The sequence below is a fragment of the Anomalospiza imberbis genome, chromosome 1, assembly GCF_031753505.1.
Source record: "Anomalospiza imberbis isolate Cuckoo-Finch-1a 21T00152 chromosome 1, ASM3175350v1, whole genome shotgun sequence".
Lineage (NCBI taxonomy): Eukaryota > Metazoa > Chordata > Aves > Passeriformes > Viduidae > Anomalospiza > Anomalospiza imberbis.
The window spans coordinates 70046885-70052875 of NC_089681.1; positions in this window are offsets into that span (position 1 = coordinate 70046885).

Genomic DNA, 5991 nt, shown 5'->3' on the forward strand with positions numbered 1-5991 from the left:
GCTTCCGGTGTTATTGACTGGCTCTTCTCTGCATTCTGGGGCATTCTTATGAGCACAGTTCTTCCTAAAAACAAGTAATTTGAAGTTAGGACTGATGTCATTACTGACATTATGCTTTTTCCATTTTACATCGTGTATCTCTGGTTGTAACTAAAAATGGCACAGTTTTACATTTAATTTTAGAAATAATACTGAGTCACATAATTCCCTCCTTCTATTTGCAGTTTCCTAGCTTCTCTTCTGCAAATACAAAAAGCATGCCTTTGACAAAGCTGTTTTAAGGAAAGACAGACAGAAGTTATTTTAAAGTAGATTATCTGATGTGCCAATAATTGGTCTTATTCTATCCATACTAAAATAATTCTTTCTTTGGCTTTAGTGTTTTTTACTTAAATAATAAAGAATAAGAGAAAACGCTTTCTGAGCAGAAGTTCTCTGTACCATGCCATCAGACCAAGGGTGGTTAGGAGCCCATGAGTTTTCTCCAGTTTCAGGAGGAAGAAAAGATCCCATGTCCTGACTGTGCCCCTAGTAGGGTGTCAGTCAAGGTTCTGACCAGCATAATTCCTAGAATATCATGTGATAGGAGCGTCCTTTTTTTGGAGAGGGCACTTCAATCCAGAATGAAAAGAATGTAATAAGAAAATATTTTAAATCAGCATTAGCTCTGTTTGTACAACAGTTGTGCACATGCTATTCAAATTCTATTGGCAGATATGGCATCTTACAAGTATTTCTCACACACTCTTGACAGTTTTGCATTTTTTGTTCTCTGACTGTACAACCTCATGACAAAATGAAACACAGAAAAGTTGTCTTAAAATATTTAGCAAAACTTCAAACAAACAAATAAGAAAAAAGAGAAGGCTTATACAATCCCATTGCTCTTATGTTCTGGTTGAAGTATTACTAATATGGAAGTTTAGCGAACAAGCAAAGCTTCTGGACTTCATATGAGAAGGATTTTCAAGGTTTAAAAAAATTATTTTTTAAAAGACTCAACCTTTTGGGTCTTCCTGGTTGTGCTTTGTGTGTTCTGCTTGCAAGGTATACATGCTTTATGTTAGAAATAATGCTTTCTCATGAAGAGCAAACAGTTTAATAGAAATTAATAAAATTAATCTAATTCTAAATGGCATGAGTTTCAATTAAAGTAATCAAATGCTCCAAATTAAACATAAATTAATCACCTTGTTTAATTGGGATATCCACAACTCTTTCATGGTTCTATCATTTTGAAACATTATAAGCAATTTGTATTTGTGAATAGAACTAAAGAGTTTCCTGACCGCTGGAGTTGAGGTGGAATGGGCTGATACTAAAGTATCTATTAAAACATCATTGGAAAAAGCTCTATAGTTCATGCATTGGCTCAGTTAATCTCTATAGATTTTTTAATGCTGCTGCTGGAAGGCTGGTGTTGGAGAGGGAGAAAGAAAGAATGCAACCTTCTTTTCTGTACTTCATGGATCCTTAACCCTTATTTAAAAACTACTTTAGATTTTAGACCACATAACTGCTCTTGTAATTATATCAAACAGTTAAAAAAAAAGCTAGTTAATGATGTTCAACATAAGTAATCATGTTAAATAGTGAAATTTAATTTCTTAAAAACTTAAATCCTCATATCTTTTGGAATGCATTGTACTGTAGGATGTCTGAGTAAATTAAATTCTCCCCTGCACACTAAAACATCAATTTCCTTATGGTAATTATCTGCTAGATTGGATCTGTCAGTCGCAGGGAAGCATGCCTGACATTATACCCTTTTTACAAAAAATGATTACAAAAAATTAAGACGAATGAGTAAAATTAAGGCTGCGGCTGGTAAGCCTATATAAAGCTCTCATAGATCACTTTACATAAGCTACCATTGTACTGGATACTAAGCTTTTAATGACTAGTTGCATAATGAGGTGAAGGCCATTAAAGAACAGCAGGGGTAACCGATCACAGAGATAAGCGCTAAAAATGATTTTCAGCCAACTAGAAGCAATTTATAATACACAAAAACACAGGTCTAAATGAAATGTCTGGATAGACGAGGAACTTTTGAAAACTGACAGGATTTCTTTCCTAGGAAAGTTTTACAAATATGATAGGAGCCTGTCTCTGTCATATTAGATTCTTTTTCTCTCCTATTCTGTGTTGCAGAATTGGGGTAGTGGGTTGGTTTTTTTTTTTTTATTTTTAAAGACAGATGGACTGTAGCAATGCATTTCATTAGCGCACTTGAAAGGTAAATTAGAGTAAGGAATAGCTGATATAAAGGAAATTCATAGCACTTTGCTAGGAAGTGTTATATGGAGGCAGGTTAGTTGTTGCAAGTCAACTGACACCCTGTCTGTGCTAGCAAAAACCTTCATCCATGCTACAGAACTGCCTCTAAAAAAGGTTTAGGGTTGTAAAGTACCATATTGCTCTCAGGGCAGTGCAAAAATCAGTATGTAAGTAAATTCTCTTCTAATGAGCAGTCACCTGGGACCAAAATAGAAAAAGAGCCCAAGTGCCTTGAAGGTAGCAGAAGGTCAAATTTTGAGGTAACCTCCTCTCACAGGGAAAGCCACATCCCTAATTTAAACAAGAGGAATGTGGGGAAGGGTGCCTAAAGAGAGGCAGGAATGGCAGGTGCAGGTGAGAACCTGAAGCTGGGCTGTCTGAAGCACTTGGTGTGTAGCCACTTTAACCCACACAGTGGGAGATACACACATTCATATCTATACATAAATATGCACACGTGCACACATGTGCATTAACAGATTTACCATGTCTGTATAAAACCATATTATTTATACTAGGAGCATAGCCTTTACAACAACAACAACAATAAAAAAAAAAAACATCTACAAGATGTCTTTCTAATAAAAAAGAATCTGGGAAACTACTCTCCCTTTTTTCTCCCCCCCTTCCCACATCTCCTTTATGTGATATGGAAGTTCATTAGTGTCTTGCCTTAAAGGATTCAAGAGGGCTGGATAAACCATAAGATGCCTGGAGATAAGGGAGGTGAATACTGACAAACTGGGGTGTCCAGAGGAGGGCCACAGAGATGGTTCTGGGGCTGGATCACATCATCTAAGAACTTGGGAATTGGGTTACTTTACTCTGAAGGAAAGGAGTCAGATGGGAGGGTGTAGTAGGTTACAGAATAGACAATGCCAGAGGTTTCTGTGAGGTTCAATGCCAAGTGACAGGAGGCAATGGTTACAAAGGGGAATGAAGGCACTACAAGGAAAATAAGCTCAAAAGGAGAGTTGGGAAGCATTGTAACATGTTGCCCAGAGAGGTTGTGGAGTCTCCATTTTTGGAGAATTTTCATAATCCTGCTGGGCAAGGCCCTGAGCAAAATGCGTTGTCTTCACCATTGGTCTCATTGTGAATTTGGAGTTTATACAGATGCTCCTCTTGAAACCATCTTATTCCCATCATAGTTGTGAGTTCTATCCATTTTTCTTTTCCCCAAGGACATATCCTGATTGTCAAGGGACAGGCTCCTTGGGGAAACAGTTTTTGTATGGCTGTTCATTTCTGGACCTTCGTCTGGCTTATGTATGTACATTATCAGGTAACTATGCGATCTCGGAAGAAAATTTCTGCCATTTTGTCTATATAAGCTAATTAAACAGCACTGGAGACTATTCCTGGATATACAGCAGGACTAGCTATACTATTAGATTTTTAGTCTGGTGTATGACATATTTTTGTTCCGTGTTGAACAGCATTCTTCTTCACATGTCCAAAAATCTCTCAGACATAAATTTCAAAATACACAGAAACTATCAGTTCTTCTTATCTGTGGCACCTTTGTTTCGGAGTCTTGTCAACAGTATGGATATTGGCTATTCCTTGACCCAAGTGCCATCACATGGCTCTTGATGTATTTTAATTCACCAGTATGGTCACATCCTCAGTGTTTAGGCAACTTTCAGGCCAAAGGGGCAGCTTCAGGATGTACTGGCAGTTGTGCAGCTTGATGTATATTGTGGGGAGGAAAATTGACCTCAGTTTTCTATTTGAATAATTAAATTCCATCTGATTTCTGGTTTAGGCATATATTGCCTTCCATGCACTGAATTTTTAGGCATTGGAAAGCTGCAGCCTGATTTACATAGCATTGAAGCCATTGGACACTGTCATTAAAGCTTTTCTTTTTAATCACTTGCATTTGTGTTGTGGCTTGCCTTCTACAAAATCTCCAGTAATTTCAATCGTTTCTCCTTTATTCTTTAATTATTTTAAATGTAAATTAATTTGATCTACAGCCTGCTGGCTGTGTCATTATTTGAGATGTGTACATAGTAGCATAGTTACTCTTTCAAACTGATAGTGGCTAATACAATTATATGCTTTTTTTCACTGATATCTGATCTGTTAATTAACTGGAAAATATTTTGATTGGGGTGACTGCTTACCCAAATTATTTAATTGTTCCATGCAAGGCTGTCAGAAAAAAAATGTAAATGAGCCTAGGAAGTTCTATGAGATTTCACAGTAATAGCTCTTCCAGATAGGGCTAGAATTAGACAGAGAAATAACAAGAGCAACTTGGAGCCTGCAGGAAAGTAAACTAGCTCACATTCTAATTTCCATTAAAAAAATTGTAGGACCACTTAAGTCTTGTCTATCCCTTTTCCTCCTTGATTTTCTTAGTTTTTTACAAAGCAAGGCTCTCTTATCTCATTCCAAAGGAGTGTTTGTAGCAGATGAAAAATTAAGAGGACTGAGAGCATGATGTAGGTAAATTGGAAATTAGGTCTGTACCTGGTTAACTGGACTGAACTTCTTTCTGATCTTAGGTAGGCTTTTAATTGTGAATTGATTGGCTGTCACTGGTGAACTGAACATGACAGAAAGCCGTAATAATTTTTTTCAGTAGAGAGATTTACCTTTACTTCATGTAGAATACTCTGGACATTCTTTCTTCAAAAATATAATGGACGTGTAAGAAACTTTGTACTGTTTTTGAGTAAGTCTAATAATGTTTTTTTTAACCTAAAAGAAGTGGACTTACTGAACACTCAGGGGTTCTTGTTGAAGGAAATTATGGATTGGATAAATGCATTCTTACATTACTGAATAACTGCAATATTTAAATTTTAGATTTCATACTAGCAACAAAACAGTTAACTAGCCTAGTTGATGTAGAGCGAGTGTTCTATGGGGTTTTTAGAGGTCATAAATATAAATGAGAAGGTTTACACTACAAGATTCAGCAAGGTGTATGCTGTTCTAAAACTGAGAGCCAGCAATGAGCTAAGGGACATTCGTTGTTTATTCCAATTCTGAGAATGCTGGAGTTCATGACAAAATCCTAAGATAATGAGTGTACATGTAATTTACATATACAGATTTGTTTCATACAGAATGACAAGAGGCCATCCAATGCCTTTATCTAAAGATGGAACCTGATTATTGTCTTTTCAATGGCTGCAAATTGTCTATATATAAGACAGATACTGCCAGAGGCTTGCAATATAAGCAGAAGGAGCACTTCTTATGACACTCCAGTGTGACCAGCTGCTGAATTAGCAATACTCCAAAGTTTCTCTTGCAGGCAAACAAAACTACTAGTCAGTGGAACGTGGATGCCTAAAAGCCTTTGACTTTGAGGGCATATATGTGATAAACTTACCAGAGATGCTAATTTCTAGACCAAGTAATGAGCACAGAGCAGTTGCAATGGTTTTATGTGGTTCCATAAGCAAAGCCAGCAATTACATGTTCTAGGTGCAATTGGACATGCAAGAGGTGGTAAGCAGCCATCCTGCCTCAGTACTCAGTGTTTTGGGAGCAATCTCCTCTGGGATGGCTTGATACATACTTTGCAGGGCTGCTTTGTATTCCTGCACACTAAGGAAAATGTAGAGTCCTGTTCTAAGGTGTTAGTCAGACCTCTTGAGCCCTACATTGCTGTAGTGGCAGAAAAGACAGCAAGGGCTAAGAGATGCTGAAACCTGAAACAAGGAGACTTCAGCCACAAATTAAGGGGGA